We start from the raw sequence: 17,636 nt of genomic DNA on the forward strand, positions 1-17,636 counted from the left end.
GTGAGTTAACTGGATCTGGAGGAGAGCACAAGAAGTCCTTATACCCTGATCTCTAAGAACACAATGTGTTCCGGAGTTGGACAAAGTCTGCAGGCAGAGGTAAAGTAACTGCTTCAGTAAAGACTAAAGGAAGGGAAGAGAAAGCTTTGGAAATGTTTTCTGAACATCTCTGCACTGAACCTAAATGTTGAATACCCTTCATTCTGTTGGTTTCTCAACCCTTCCCAGCTCTCAGTTATATCAAAGCATCTAGGTATCAAAAGTTCTTATGTAAGTCAGGCACTATGGTGCATGCTTGCAATCCCAGCTACTCAGGAGGCTGCAGCAGAAGGACTGAAAGTTCAAGACCAGTCTGGTCAAATTGGTGAGACTCTGTACCAAAACAAAAAATAAAAAGGGTTACGACATAGCTCAGTGGTAGAGCACCCCTGGGTTCAATCCCCAGTACCACCAAAAAAAGAAAGAAAAAAAAAAAGTTCTCATGTAAATTCACAATCTCCCAGCAAGCCTCCACCAGTTTGTCTCTGGATGTCCACTGATACAGAAGTCAGTGGGGGATGGGGCTGGGGTTGTGGCTCAGTGGCAGAGCGCTTGCCTTGCATGTGTGAGGCACTGGGTTCAATTCTCAGCACTGCACATAGATAAATTAATAAAATAAAAGTTTATCAACAACTAAAAAAAAAAAAAAAAAAGAAGTCAGTGAAGGCTGAGAATGTCCCTAACAAATACTTCGTTACAACTAGCCAAACTTTTTTGAAAAAAGAACTAACTTCCTTGCTTATCTCAGGAAAATTATCAAGTATCCTTCCTCTAATACTTCTCTTTCAGATTAAAAGAAATGCCACAGGGGCTGGGGATGTGGCTCAAGCAGTAGTGCGCTCGCCTGGCATGCGTGCGGCCGCACCACATACAAACAAAGATGTGGTGTCCGCCAAAAACTAAAAAATAAATATTAAAATTCTCTAAATAAATAAATAAATAAATAAATAAATAAAAGAAATGCCACAGAGGGCTGGGGATGTGGCTCAAGCGGCAGCGCGCTGGCCTGGCATGCGTGCGGCCCGGGTTCGATCCTCAGCACCACATACCAACAAAGATGTTGTGTCCGCCGAGAACTAAAAAATAAATATTAAAAATTTCTCTCTCTCTCTCTCTCTCTCAAAAAAAAAAAAATTCCACAGAAAATAAGTAGAGATTTTCTCTTTACAAATCTGACTAGCATTCTCTAGATTCCTAATAAAAAATATTCAATAATTGCTCTCCACTACTACACAGAGCTCTGAATAGCTAAATATAACCTCACAGCGCTGTGATAACTATTAAATCTCAGATAAAACATTTAGCACAATACTTGGCACAAAATAAGAACCTAGTAAACATCAGCTGTTATTATTGATATTATTAGGACTATTTGATTATGCTAGAGTAGAGAGCATATATTTTATGTATAGATTATAGATTATTTAGTCCAAACCTGAATATCACATTTCAGTCCTGCTTTAACTTATACAGTACATTAGTACACAGAAATTCAAAATCAAAATGCATTTTCTTTAAAGACTATGTTTGTTAAAAACGAAATAACAAGTAAATCATATACAACATACCTGTTTCTCTCAGTTAACTATAATGCAGAAAGTTCTGTCCTAATTCTGATATATTTTAAAATATAATAATTTCAACAAATTCCCTCCCCAAAAAAGACCTAGATAAAATTCAACACCCAACATAAACACAAACCAGGAAGAGAGAAAACTTCCTTAAATTGACAAAAGACATCTACCAGAAACCTTCAGAAAACATGCTATCAAATAGTGAAACACTGGAAGCTTTCCCATTCAGGAATACGATTAAAATGCCCATTATCATCCTTGCTATTCAATGTTTATACTGGAAGGCCTAGGCAATGCAATAATGAGGAGGGAAAAAAACAACAGGTATACAATTGTTAAAACCCTGGCCAATTAAGTCTTCTAGTCAAAGTAGTCAGTAAGTAGATACTTTGATGTATCCTCTCTGCTCAAATACACAGTAATAGAAAAAAATTACATAAAAATCAAAAGACATAAGGTTCAAAAACAAGAGAAGCTTTCACTTGGATCAGAAACAGAACAGATACACGAAGTTGTGAGTAGGATGAATCTGCAAGCTTGGGGGACTGAAGAACAGACCAGGCATATACAGTACTTCCTGCAGAGCCATCATGGCACAAAGCAGGGGAGAGTGGAGAACAGGAGACATCTGAGCCAGACTCACTACTGAAAGCCAGGGATGAGGCTAAAGCTGAAAGGAAGCTAAAAAATCTGCTGCAAGTCACTGCCTAGAAATGGCAGTTTAGATAATGTTCTATGCTTAGGAAAGTAATAGGGTAGAAACCCAGATTCATGGCCAAGAAACTGAATCAAAAACAATCTATGAGTGGATCTAAAATAACCCAGTCACCTCTAAGGGGAAAACCTTTGACCCAACATTATCATATCTGTTCTAGACTGGGGTCTCAAAGGCCAGCTGAACATCTGAAATACTACCACGCAGAGAAGAATGAGCACAGAGATTGGAAACAAAATCAAAAGCACTCAAGCTCACGATGAGTCTATGAATCAAAACTTCAAAACACATTAAGAAATAGAATGCTAAGAAAAACAACAGTACCAGAAACTTAATATGACTTCATTATGGATGAAGCTTAACTTTACAGAACAGCCTGACGAAGGCTTATTTTATAGTCAATTTAGGGTACCTGGACATAAACGTTTTACATTACTGGGAATGCAAAATGCTACTGTCATTTTGAAAGCCAGTTCACAAGTTTTCTACACAGCTAAATATACTCTTACCATATGATCTAGCATCATTCAAAGTATTTACTCAGGCAAGTTAATAACTTGTGTCCACACCAAAACCTGCACACAGATGTTTATAGTAGTTGTATTCAGAATTGCCGAAAAATGGAAGCAACCAAAATGTCCTTCAGTAGGTGAATGAACAAACTGGTACTTTCATACAATGGGGTATTATTCAGTGCTAAAAAGAAATGAGGTAAACAGATATGGAAGAAACTTCAGTGAACATTACTAAGTGAAAGAAGACAATCTAAGAAAGCTACATACTTATGTGACATTCTGGAAAAGGTAAAACTATACAGATAGTAAAACAATCAGAGGTTGCCAGGGGCTTAGGGTGGGACAGAAAAGAAATGGAACAGGAGAGGCCGGGGTTGTGGCTCAGCTGTAGAGTACTTGCCTCGGATGGGTTCAATCCTCACCACCACATGAAAATAAATAAATAAAATAAAGGTATTTTGTGTAACTATAACTAAAAATAAATTTGAAAAAGAAAGAAAGAAATGAACAGGAGGATATTCAAGCAGTAAAATTATTCTTTATGATTCTATAATCACAGTATACATAATGTCATGTAATGATATTAATGATATATGCCATTATGCATTTGTCAAAATCCAGGGAACTGTAGAACATGAAGAGTGAAGTAATATGAAGTTCATACATACAAGTTCTAATATGAACTCTAATACATCAGTTAATAATAAATGTATCAATAATGTTCATCAACTGTAACAAATGTACCACACTAACACAAAATGCAGACAACAGGGGAAACTGTACAGGAAAGAGATGGTACACAGGAACCCTTTGCATTATCCAGCCATTTTAGTTAAAGTTGTATTGATCTATTTTTATTCAGTTATGTACACTGTTTTAAAAACACCACTACTGGGTATGATGGTGCATGCCTGATATCCCAGCAGTTTGTGAGGCTGTGGATCCTAAGTTTGAGGCCAGCCTCAGCAATTTGATGAGACCCTAAACAACTTAGTGAGACCCTGTATCAAAACAAACAAACAAAAAAAAGTCTGGGGAAATGGCCCAGTGGTAAAGTGTCCCCAGTTCAATACCCCCATCCATATATATGTACATATATATAAGTATGTATGTATATATGTATGTATATATATACACATATATTTATAAATATATGTTTATATATTTTATACATAAAATGGTCAGTTATATATGTATATGTGTGCGTATGTATATGTGTGTGTGTGTGTGTGTGCATATATATATATCCGGAGATGAAATCTCTGTGCTCTTTCTTCTCTGTGTGGTGGAATGTGTATGTGTGTGTGTGTGTGTGTGTGTGTGTGTGTGTTACACACATTCCACCACACAGAGAAGAAGGAGCACAGAGATTTCATCTCTGGGAATATACAAAAGAATTAAAAATACAAACTTTAACAAACAACATATATATCTTCATAGCATTATTCAAAATTGCCAAAAAGTAAAAATAACCCAAATGTCTATCAACGGATTAATGAATAAATAAAATGTACAAGTACACACACACACAATGGAATATCATTCAGCCCTAAAAAAGAAATTTTGCTGGGCACAGTAGCACACTCTTGCAGTCCCAGCTCTTAGGAGGCTGAGGTAAAAAAAAAAAAAAATCGCTTGAGCTCAGTAGTTTGCAGCTAGCCTGAGCAATACAACAAGCCCCCATCTCAAAAAATTAAAAAAGGGAAATTTTGACATAATATGGATGAAGAAGACATTTTGCTAAGTGAAATAAACCAGATACAAAGGACAAATATTTAGGATTCCACTTAAATGAGGTCCCTAGTACATTCGGATTCATATAGACTGAAAGTAGAACAACAGTTGCCAGGGAATGATGATAGGGGAAGATTTGGGAGTTATTCTTTTGGGGGTAATGAGAAAGTTCTGAAAAATGAATGATGGTTTGGTCACTAACAATGTGAATGTACTCAATGATCATAGATATGTACACTTAAAAATGGCAGAAGTGGCCAGGTGTGTTAGCAGGTACCTACAATCCCAGCCACTCAAAAGGCGGAGGCATGAGGATCACAAGTTCAAGGCCAGCTTGTGCACTTAGTAAGACCCTGTCTCAAAAATAAAATAAAAGGTCTGGAGGTGTAGCTCAGTGGTGGAGTATCTGCCAAGCATGTGGGAAGCCCTGGGTTCAACCCCTAGCACAAAAGAAAAAGAAAAGAAAGAAAAAAAATAATACATTTTATGCTATGTATATTTTACCAAAATTATTTAAAAAGTGCTAGAAAACTAGTTATATGTGTATGCACACACACACTCGCACACACACTGCAAATTCCATACGGACAGCAAAACTTCTTTTAAACCTTTGGGGAAAAAATTGAGAAATATATAATTCATACCCTGAGGTAAAGAAATTTTTCTTGACACCCCCCCAACACAAAGACAAGCCACTTGAGGAAATTTTTCATAAATATAACATTAAAACTTAAAACTTATGGGCTGGGGATGTGGCTCAAGCGGTAGCATGCTCGCCTGGCATGCGTGCGGCCTGGGTTCGATCCTCAGCACCACATACAAAGATGTTGTGTCTGCCGAGAACTAAAAAATAAATATTAAAAATTCTCTCTCTCTCTCCTCTCTCACTCTCTCTTAAAAAAAAAAAAAAAAAAAACTTAAAACTTATTTATAACTAAAGACATTCTTTTTTCTTTTAATTACCACTTGGTCGTGGTGTATAATCCTTTTTATTTTATTTTTTAAGAGAGAGAGAGAATTTTAATATTTACTTTTTAGTTTTCAGCGGACACAACATCTTTGTTTGTATGTGGTGCTGAGGATTGAACCTGGGCTGCACGCATGCCAGGCAAGTACGCTACCACTTGAGCCACATCCCCAGCCCTTCTAAAGACATTCTTAACAAAAGGAATAGAAAGTCTCAAACTGATAAGATGCATTTGGAACACAAAAATCCATCATAGAATTAGTAGCCAAAGACACAACTATTCTTCAGAAGTTAAAAGATGCAGAAACTGTGATTTAAGTCTACAAGTGAATATGCTCGGCAGTTAAAAACGGACCATATCTATAAGTAGCAACAAGGTTAAATCACCATCAATTATAATTCAAAAATGTGCACCCCTGTGATCCAGCAATTCCACTTTTCATCCACTGGACATTGGCCATTAATAAGGAGAGGACTGATAACTACAATAGGACAACATATACTAACATAAGAGATTGTTAAGAAGACTCAGATCCCTATGTTCAACCCAAAAATATCTCAAAAAAAAAAATCTTTTAGGAAAAAGAGTTGCAAAATGAGGTGGACAGTATGATGTCATTCATATAGATAATGTTTTCATATTATCTATGTATTCATGAAAATGAATAGAGAAAGATCTGGAGGAAGTACAATGAACTGCCAATTTCAGTTCCTATAGAGGACTAAGTAGATCAAGGGAGCTTTTACTCTGTCTGTACCATTCACAAGCAAGGGTGCATCCTGAGCCTCTTGAAGAATCACAGCACACAACCACACAGACAGCGATGTAACTCTGGGAGCCACCAGACACAGGGACTCCAATTCAAACAGCATCCCTAAGGCTGGGCAATACACAGCCTGCACAACTACACACCACAGATCTAATAATTGTATAGTAAGAAATATATAAAGGGCTGGGGATGTGGCTCAGGCGGTAGCGCGCTTGCCTGGCATGCGTGCGGCCCAGGTTCGATCCTCAGCACCACATACCAACAAAGATGTTGTGTCCGCCGAGAACTAAAAATAAATAAATATTAAAAAAAAAAGAAATATATAAAATGGGAGGCTGACTGCAAACTAGCATGAGGAACTTTGTATACTTTGACTAGAATAGTGGTTACAAAGTACATATACTTTTCAAAACATTCAACTCTAAACATGAAGTCTGCATTTTATCATATGTATACTGTACATCAAAAAAGTTCATTTTAAAATAAATACAAATTGCCAGGCACAGTGGCACATGCCTGTGATCCCAGCAACTTGGAAGTCTGAAGACAGAGAATTGTAAATTTGGGACCCGCTTGGACAATTTAGTGACACCCTATGTCAAAAAAAAAATATATATATATATATACATATATATATTTTTTAAAGGGTTAGAGATGTACATTAGTGGTAGAGTGCTCCTGGGTTCTATTCCCAGTACCAAAATAATAAAATTAAATAAATATAAATTAAATATCTAAATAAAATACTGGAAGAGCCAGTATTTTATTTAGATATTTACGCTTAAGGAAAGCATTTATAACATAGGCACCCCAAAGCAAGAACTAGTACACACATGCTGGTACCCTGAATTACACAGTACTAAAATGAAAATTAACTTACTACTTCAAGGCTTACCACACAATGCCAAGTTTCCATAAATAGTACCTCTATTTTTTGCACAAGGAAACTGAGGCCCTGAGAAATTAATAAAAAGACATAAACAGCAAGTTGAAATTTTAGGTTCTAAGTCTAATTTCCTAACTGTAAGTGGAAAAGTTGTCTCTCAGGCCAAATTTAGTGGAACCTAAAAATCTTGCCAGCACTACCTTGACTGCACAACCCCCTTCAAAGGCAATTCCACTTAAGTCTGATAAAAATCCTCAGAGAACTCATAAAAGGTCAAGTTTTAATTTGGCAGACAAAGTAACCCAACAGGCACTGCAACCCAGGGAACCAAAATAGCAGCTTGGAGCTGGAGAGTCCAATCAAGGCAGAGGACAGGTAAAATTCTGGCCTTGATTTCAGAGCAAGAACACTTTTTTTTCCTACGGATCTAACATCAAAATCCAAGAATCGGGATAAAAATGACAAAGTATTCTCTAGGCAAAAGCACTCTCTTTCCTCCTCAAAGGACCAAAAAAAAAAAAAAAAAAAAAAAGCCAATGCTAGAAGGATCAGAATAGGATGATCTCGAGCAACTATCCCAGGAGCAAGCTCCTCACAGCCAACCTACAAGGAACAAGAAAGTGGTAGCATGGTCACAGGGATGATTCCATCGCCTTCGCCATTACTGTAACATGCCCAGCTCTAAGAACCTACTTTACCTCACAAGGCAAAAGACAAGAGTGTGCGCTTGAGGGACATGGTAAGTCCATCAACCATCCCTAACACTAGAATAATTGTTACTGCTCTGTATAAAATGTAGGGAAATCTTGCTTCGTTCATTCATTCACGGCAATGGGCATTTATTGCACAACTGTTGTGCGCCAGGCCACATTCTGAGGATTTAGCAGCGAACAGTAATGGAACTTAATTCCAGTTGGGAAGGAAGGGAACTTCCTTTCTTTCCAAATTTATTTTCCCCCTCTCCTTTAAATGTCACGCAGAAGAGCCTTCAAAACTTTCCCAAATTCCTCCCACAAGCTTTTCTTGACCTTCCTACTTTATCCCAAAACCAAGCAATCTACAGATCCAATTTTCCAATACTGAAAAAATACGAAAGAGACCTAAAGTGAGTAAGTCATGAAACATAAAATTCAATGCTACTTGGTTATTTTACATGCATACCTTCCAGGCTAAATTGTTAACACCTCGACAGCAAATTATGGTTGTGTTTTATACTATTTCGTGGCCCAGTGCTGATCATGGTTTTCTACTCACAGTAGCTAATCAATAAACGTTTGCTAAGAATGCTAAAAGGTCTCCCTAATCCCAAGGCCTGGCACTGGAATTTAATAGCGAGCATTCGTTAGCTGCATCCTTCCTCCTCTCAGGACACTTTCCTTTCCAGGATGACCTCGTGAGCAGGTTGGCTATTAGGCGCCTCGGGAAACAGCGTTTGGGGAATAAATTCCTTTCTCTCTGCCAGGGCCTGCCTGCCTCACCTGCCCTCTGCCAGGACCTGCCTCACTCGCCCCCTTCCACACCTAACGCACAGCCTCCTCCCAGCGAGTCTGGCTCAGCAGCATCTGCCCGGCGTCCGCACCCGGCTCCGCCGCCGGGACCCCACGGCGCGCTTGGGACCCGAGAGACCCCTCCCCAGGGGGGACTCTGTGCCCGGCCGCGCGGCCGGGTCTCCGCAGCATCCCCTCGGCTCGCCCCTCCTGGGCCGAGCGCGCCGCGCGCGATGCAGCGGCCCCGGCTCCCAGCGCGCCGTCCCCGCCTCCTCCGCCCCGCACCCAGCAGGCTCCCGCGGTCCGGACGCTGCGCGGTTCCCTTCCCGTTCTTCGCGGGCGCGAGGCTCCAACCCCGCTCTCCGCTCCCGCAGCCGCGGCGGCCGCCACGGACTCCGTACCTGGCTCGCTTCCCGGCGAGAGCTGGGGGCGTGGGGAAGGTCTCCAGTGGCCGCAGCCTCCTCCGCCTCGTTCGGCCCGGCCCCCTCAACTGAGGCGGCTGCGGCGCCCGCTCAGGCCCCGGAGCCGCCCCCGCGACGAACGTTCCCAGCGCCCGGCTCGCGCCGTTCCCCGCCCGGCACGCGCAGCGAGCCCGCCCCCGGCGCGAGGGCGCGAGGGCGCGAGGGCGGAGGGCGGGGGGGGGGGGCGGACGCGCGCCGCCAGCGCGAGCGCGCGGTCGGGGCGGGGCTTCCGCCGCGCCGGGGAGGGGGCGGGGAGGTGGGCCGCGTTCCCCTCGAGCCCCGCCCCCGCCACCAAGCGAGACCCGCCCCCGGCTCTCCAGCGGGTGTGGGGCGCAGACTGACCTGGCCCCCTCCTGGCCTCTGCCGCTCTGGCGGCGGCGGAGTGGCGCTTCGACTCCACAGGTATCTGCCCCGCCAGGTGAATGCCCTGCTTGATGTGACTACAAGGTAAAGAATGCAAAGAACCATCCCCGTGAATCATTCATCCGCCCCTCTCTGGGTAATCCTGCTCCGGTGACTTTCCAAATTAACTCAGCAAGCTCACTGAACACCGACTCTGCGCCTAGCGCTGCACCAGGTGCCGTGTGGGTACAAGGTCATGGTCACGGCCCCTGGTCTAAGGAGCGCATAACTCAGAGGGAAAAGCAGTCGTGTATAAACAACCAGGTCTAGTGACCCGTGCAAAGGCAAGCCACAGTCAGATGCTGTGCTAGGATGAGGAAGAGATTACTTCCGCTTGACGTGCAGAGGCGTTCCTGGAAGAGGGGCATTTATGTTCAGCCTAGAAGAAAAAAAAAAGAAGTCCTAGGAAAAAGCCAGGAGGGCATTAAGTCTCTGTAAAGAACTTGAGCAAAGAAGCACAGGTGACCAAGATTTACCAGCTCAGCACCTTTTTAATATTGTGTGTGTGTGTGTGTATGTGTGTGTTCCTTTCCAAACTGTGTGAAATATAGGAGAAGGTGCCAAATTAGGAACAGCCAAACCTTTTTAATGGCCCAAGTGATCATTTTTCTCAACATTTTTTAAGACTCAAAATGGCAACGTCCTTAAGAGTTATCGGTTCATCAGGAGTGAAATGCGGCTAAGCAACCCCAGGTCAATGCGCTTTGCGTTGAGTGGTTTTTACTGCTTTTTGGCACCTTATGCTAAGGCAGATCAAGCCACCTCCTGCTGAGGTCCGCCTGCCTGCCTTTAGAACACCCTCTTCCTTCTCCTCTCATCTGCCTATTTTTAAACTCCTATAATGAAGAAAATGCTTATAACCAACTTTAAGTAAGAGTAAACAGTTTCTTCAAAAAAGAGTTTCACCTTTCACACATGGCTTGTGCAAATATTTTGCATACCAGAGAAGACTAAGATACTAAGACTAAGATACTAAGATACTCAGAATAGAGGTACGAGACATCTAATTCATTTTTTTTAATATTTTTTAGTTGTCAATGGACATTTTATTTATTTATATGTGGTGCTGAGACTCGAACCCAGTGCCTCACACATGCTAGCCACTGAGCTACAACCCTAGCCTCTAGTTTATTCTTTGACCCCTTATTGAGCATCCATTACAGAAAAGGCATTGAAAGGGTAACTCACTGATTCTCTTCTTTAAGACAAAGGTGTAAGAGATACAAAATGAGTATGTAGAGGCTGGAGTTGTGACTCAGAGGTAGAGCACTCGCCTCCTACGTGTGAGACCCTGGGTCCAATCCTCAGCACCACATAAAAAAATAAATAAGTGGGCTGGGGATGTGGCTCAAGCGGTAGCACGCTCGCCTGGCATGCGTGCAGCCCGGGTTCGATCCTCAGCACCACATACAAAGATGTTATGTCTGCTGAAAACTAAAAAAAAAAAAATATTAAAATTCTCTCTCTCTCTCTCTCTCTCTCTCTCTCTCTCTTTAAAAAAAAATAAGTGAAATAAAGGTATTGTGTCCAACTACAAATAAAAAATAAATAAACAAATATGTACATATTGCTTGATGTGTTTGCCCAATTGATAGAAACCAAGGTTTCAGTATGTGAGCTAGACTCATAACTCAATTTTGGAATTAACTACTTCAGGTGCACTTGTCCTCACATCTTTCCATCTCTGTTCTGTGTTTTCATTACCTCCATGTCCTCAGAAAACCTTTCAAACATCTTTCACTAATTCTCTCCCTAAGATTCCAAAATTATTGACTTCTCTTGTTCTTTTTCTACCTCATCTATATATGTTCAAGCTCTTCCAGTCCTGGGGTAGGGGCAGAAGGAAGAAGTTTCCACCATGATTACTATTCCCTCTGTATTTTTCTTCACAAACGTCTTGAGGGCTGGAGATGTGGCTCAGCGGTAGCGCGCTTGCCTGGCATGCATGCGGCCCGGGTTCGATCCTCAGCACCACATACCAACAAAGATGTTGTGTCCGCCGAGAACTAAAAAATAAATATTAAAATTTCTCTTTCTCTGTCTCTCCTCTCTCTTTAAAAAATAAAAAAAAAAAAAAAAAAAAACAAACGTCTTGAAAGCCATCTGAAGTCATTACCTCCTCAGAGGCTTCTCGCTCTTCAGTCCCTGGCTCTGCTCCACCACTCCACTGCCTATTCTTAGTCATTAATGCTTCTTTTGATCCTAAATGCTGTGGCCCAGTTAAGTCTTCATTTTACTAGAACTTCCAGTGGCACTTGACTATACAAGCGTGCTACTCTTTTTGAAACATGGCTCCATGACATGATCCCTCTTTTAACCCCTTTAGCCACTCAGTTTCCAAAATTCTGTCCTCAGCTCATCTCACCCCACACCTTCTCCCCGAGCCATTTCACATACTCCATATCTTCATCTATCACCCATGGCTGCTACTCCAAATTGCATTATCACTAACTTAGGCCACTCCTCTGGGTTCCTCATGCACAAAAGCCTACCAGAATATCCTAGAGATATTCTGCATTTCAAAAAGTGTATGGCACTACTGTCCATCCAGTTGCCCATTCAAACACCTCGAATTATCCTTGCTGCTTCCAATAATCAAAGTCCTTTTCTTTTGTTGTTGTTATTGTTTTGTTTGTTTGTTTGTTTTTATACCAGGGATTGAACCCAAGGGCACTTAACCACTAAGCCACATCCCCAACCCTTTTTATGTTTTATTTTGAGACAGGGTCTTGCTAAGTTGCTTTTAGCCTTACTAAGTCGCTAATGCTGGCTTCAAACTTCTAATGCTCCTGCCTCAGCCTCCCAGGTAACTGGAATTATAGGCATGCACCACTGCACCCAGCTACAAAGTCCTCTGGATTCTACTTCATTAATACTTCTAGAACCTGTCCCTCTTAGCTCTTCTCAGCTAGGCTAGAGCAAGAGCCTTTATCTGCTTCCCTACTATACCTGTATCTCCAGTTCCTTCTAATCCATGTTCCATATGCGGGTTGTAGAAAACTTTCCAAATGTACCACACATGGTGTCACTACACAGCGTGGCACACAGACCCTCCATTAATCTAGCCCTTGCCTATCTATCCATTCCATCTTGTGTTGCTGTCTCCACACACACATCACCCAAATTCCTGGAATGTTTCTGCTTTCCCTTACCTCCATACCTTTGTGCTTGTTTGCTTTCTATTTGGAATTTCATTTGAATATAAGCAAAGGGTGTGCAATGTAAGTGTAGTTGAAGTTCCATGTATTTTTTTTCTCTTTCCATATGTTTTATTGGTGCAATGTAGTCACACATAATAATGGGATTTGTTGTTACATATTCATACATACATACAGCTTAACTATAATTTGGCCAACATAACCCCCTAGCACTTCCCGCCTCCTTGCATACTCCTGCCCCCTGGTTCCTTTCCTTCAGTGATCTCCCTTCTATTTTCATAAATCCTCTCTCCTTCTTTTCCTTTTTCCTCTATAGTTTCCATATATGACAGAAAACATACAATTCTTTTTTTTTAAAAGAGAGAGAGAGAATTTTAATATGTATTTTTTTTTAGTTCTCGGTGGACACAACATCTTTGTTGGTATGTGGTGCTGAGGATCGAACCCGGGCTGCACGCATGCCAGGCGAGCGCGCTACCACTTGAGCCACATCCCCAGCCCCTATTTTTTTTAAAGAGAGAGAGAGAGGATTTTAATATTTATTTTTTAGTTTTCGGTGGACACAACATCTTTGTTCATATGTGGTGCCGAGGATCGAACCCCGGCCGCACACATGCCAGGCGAGCGCGCTACTGCTTGAGCCACATCCCCAGCCCCAACATACAACTCTTGACCTTCTGATTTTAGCTTCTTCCACTTAACATAATGTTCTTAGTTCCATCCATTTTTCTACAAATGACATAATTTCATTTTTCTTTATGGTTGAATAAAACTCCAATGTGTACATATAACACATTTTCTTTATCCATTCATCTGTTGATGGACACCTAGGCTAATTTACAATCCCACCAACAATATAAAAGTGTTCCTTTTTCTTCATGTCCTCTCCAAGCATTTACTGTTACTTGTATTTTTTAAAAATATTTATTGTAGTTGTACACAATATCTTTATTTTATTTACTTATTTTTATATGGTGCTGAGGATCGAACCCAAGGCCTCACATGTGCTAGGTAAGCACTCTACTGCTGAGCCATAACCCCAGCCCTGTTATTTGTATTCTTTTTTTTTTTTTTTTTTTAATTTTGCTCGGCTCTGTGACCTCATTCTGAGAGAGAGAGAATTTTATTATTTATTTTTTAATTTTCGGCGGACACAACATCTTTGTATGTGGTGCTGAGGATCGAACCCAGGCCGCACGCATGCCAGGCGAGCGCACTGCAGCTTGAGCCACATCCCCAGCCCTGTTATTTGTATTCTTGATAACTGCCATTCTGACTGGTATGAGATGAAATCTCAGTATAGTTTTGATGATGTTGAAAAGTTCCATGTATGTTGAAGACATACTCCAAGAAAATTTCTGGAAATAAGAACACATAAACCTATACAAAGGAATGGCTCACGTGTACCTGAGGAACTTACCAGAGAGTGATCAACTCTGAGAGCTATACTATTAAAATTATTAGACATAATAATAAAAATAATGATAACAGCCTCCAAGGCCTTCAGGCAAAAAAAAAAATCAAATTGTTTAAAAGGAAAATTAGGCTGCAGGTCATTAAAGATGGAGACAAATTCTTTTCACTCCTTTTGATCTAGGCTGGCCTTAGTGAACTACTAGTCAATACAATATGTGATATTCTAGGATTTCCAAGCCCAGGGCACTAGAGCTCTTAAGTGATCCATCTGGTCTTTCTTTTATCCATCTGGGAACACTTTCTTTTTTTTTTTTTTTTTTTTTTTTTTAAAGAGAGAGAGAGAGAGAGAGAGAATTTTAATATTTATTTTTTAGTTCTCGGCGGACACAACATCTTTGTGGGTATGTGGTGCTGAGGATCGAACCCGGGCCGCAGGCATGCCAGGCAAGTGCGCCACCGCTGAGCCACATCCCCAGCCCCTGGGAACACTTTCTTTTAAAGCCCTGAGCTGTTATGGAAAGTATCTCACTTCCTGTGGAAAGGTCCTGAGATCACACTGAGAGGGAGGACATGGTCAATCCTGGCTGACACCAAGTAAAGTCATCATTAGCTCTGGCTCAGCCCAGACATCAGCTGAATGCCTCTGAGTGACCTCCGCTGAAGTCATGTGGAACAGAAATATCATCCAATCAAGACCTACCCAAATTCCTGATCCCAAAGCTTTTAAAATTATAACCAAAGTTGTTCTTATGGAGTGGGGGATGTGGCTCAGAGGTAGAGAACTTATCTATCATGTACAAGGCCCAGGGCTCAATTCCCAGCACCTTAAAAAAACTAACAAAAACAAAAGATCTGTATATCAGGTATTTAGTGCATGCCACCAGTGAAATGACTGGAACCCAGCCCCAGATCCCTGCCTCTTTTCCAAGAGATCTTTTTTTTTTTTTTTTTCTAGAAGTCACCCAGATGCTTCCCTTGGGCAGAAGTAAGGAAGCCCCACAGAAGGCAGGTGGCTTCCTGGGATGGAGAAGATACTCTGAGGATGTGCTTGGGCTAAGTCCTTCCTGTCTGCTTTGTGAGCCTGCCTGTGGCTGCAGGTTAGGCTGTAAGACCCAGAAACTCACCTAAGCTTCTTTAGGGACACAATTAAACCCTTAATAAGTGTCCATCAATAAAATGTAATAGCTCCAGATGTGGTGGCACATGCAAGTAAACTGAACTACTCAGAAGGCTGAGGCAGGAAGATTGCAAGTTACAGGCCAGCCTAGGCAACTTAGCAACACTGTGTCTCAAAATGAAGAATAAAATGGGCTGGGGTGAAGTTCAGTGGCAGAGCATCCCTGGGTTCAGTCCCCAGTGCTGGAAAAAATTTTTAAAAAGTAATGGGAACACAGCCCTGCTCATTCAAGGGCTAGGTGTGACAGAGATTGTACACAAAGCTTCAAGTATTTACTGTGTGACCCTTTACAGAAAAAGTTTGTCATTCCCTGCCTTAAAGGATAGGGTGGGGTGGGAGATGTAGCTCAGTAGTAGAACACTTGCCAACCATGCACAAGGACTTGGGTTCAATCCCCAGCAACACATACACACACACACACACACACACACACACACACAGATTCTTACTTTAAGGCATTCATTCTAGGGTAATTTATTGTGAGTCTGTTAGCCAAAACAGCTGGCATCAGACTTCCCAAGAGCAACATGCCAAGCAAGGCAATAGTGATGCAGTGTCTTCTAGAAACTTGAGGAAAGAAGATGCAGGCAAAGGATTTTATATCTACCCACCCATGCCATTTATCAAGCATCAAGACTATAGAAAAAATGTTTATAAAATGCAAGAAATTAAGGAATAGTGCACATATAAGCTTATCTTAAGTATCCGCAAGAACACAGGCCAGCAAATTTTTCGAAAACATCAGATAGTAAATATTTTAGATTTGGCGACCTGATTACTCTGCCATTATAGCACAAAAGCAATGGTAGATGATATGTAAATAGTAGGTCTGGCTATGTTCCAATAAAATTTTATTTATAAAACAGGCACAGGCATAAAAATTGGGCTGCCTCTTTACTAGAGGAAAAGAAGTAGTAGGAAGTTCCTCACAAAGAACCATGAGGCCCATATGGCTCAAGAAAATAATATCCCATGGCCAAGTGGGGTTTGTCTTAGTCTTCTAGGGCTACCATAACAAAGTCCACAGGTTGGCTGGCAAGAGAGAGAGAGGGAGGGAGGGGGGGGGAGGGAAGGAGGGAGGGAGGGAAGAAACTAACTTATTTCTTTGCAATTCTAGAGGCTACAAGTCCAAGATCAGGTGTTGCCAGGGTTGATTGCTCGTGAGTCTCTTTAACTAGTAGATGGGCCTCTGAATCTGTCTTCAAATGATCTGCCCTCTATACTTGTACACCTGTGTCCTAATCTCTTCTTCCTATAAGGACATCAGTCATGTGGGACTAGGATCCACCTCTAAAAATTTCATTTTATCTTAATCATCTCTCTAAAGACCCTATCTCCAAATAGGGTCACATTCTGAGATACTGGAGATTAGAACTTCAACAACCTAAATATAAAAGCTAAAGCTATAAAACTCTTAGAATAAAACATAGGTATAAAATCTTTATTACCTTGGGCCTGTTAAAGTCTTCTTAGGCACAACACCCAAAACAAATGATAAAAGAAAAAGTAGGTCAGTTGGACCTTATCAATTTAAAACTTTTTTTGTGGGGTTTGAGGAGTGGGGATTGAACCTAGGGGCATTCTACCATTAAACTACATTCTAGCCCTTATTTTTTATTTTGAGGCAGGGTCTTGCTTAGTTACCTAAGCTGGCCTCAAACTTGGGATCCTCCTGCCTTAGCCTCCTGAGTCATTGGGATTATAGGCATGGGCCACCATGCCTGATGGTATGTTATTTATATCTCAATATATATTTTTATTTTTTCTCAATATATATTTATCTCAATATATATATATATATTTTTTTTTTAATTTTTAATATTTATTTTTTAGTTCTCGGCGGACACAACATCTTTGTTGGTATGTGGTGCTGAGGATCGAACCCGGGCCGCACGCATGCCAGGCGAGCGCGCTACCGCTTGAGCCACATCCCCAGGCCCTCAATATATATTTTTATCTTAATATATGGTTGAAGAAAACCATTAGATACTCCTGGAAGATACAAATATATACTTGGTTTTGATTAAAATATCTGATCATTAAGGTAACAATTTTTCTTACATTAATTTATAAATTTAATATGATTCCCTCCAAAATATAACTTTTTTTTTCTGTAGCTGAACAAGTCGATACCAAAGCTGAAATGAAAAAAAAAACAAACACTTAAGAATAGCACAGTTTGGGGGCTGGGGATGTGGCTCAAGCGGTCACCTGGCATGTGTGTGGCCCAGGTTCGATCCTCAGCACCACATACAAACAAAGATGTTGTGTCCTCCGAAAACTAAAAAATAAATATTAAAAAAAAAAATTCTCTCTCTCTTAAAAAAAAAAAAAA

The 17,636-nt window shown here is 41.1% G+C and overlaps 1 protein-coding gene across 1 annotated transcript in view; it reads right to left on the bottom strand.

Annotated features, from left to right (window-relative positions):
* Dtnb (dystrobrevin beta) overlaps positions 1-9,258 on the bottom strand; it is a 228,612-nt gene extending 219,354 nt beyond the window's left edge. Inside the window, exon 1 of the mRNA XM_026389833.2 lies at positions 9,089-9,258. The gene's annotated coding sequence lies outside the window, so the exon portion shown is untranslated. The remainder of the gene's footprint in view (positions 1-9,088) is intronic.
* Between the last annotated feature and the right edge of the window lie 8,378 nt (positions 9,259-17,636).

This window comes from Urocitellus parryii, chromosome 12 (genome assembly GCF_045843805.1).
Source record: "Urocitellus parryii isolate mUroPar1 chromosome 12, mUroPar1.hap1, whole genome shotgun sequence".
Lineage (NCBI taxonomy): Eukaryota > Metazoa > Chordata > Mammalia > Rodentia > Sciuridae > Urocitellus > Urocitellus parryii.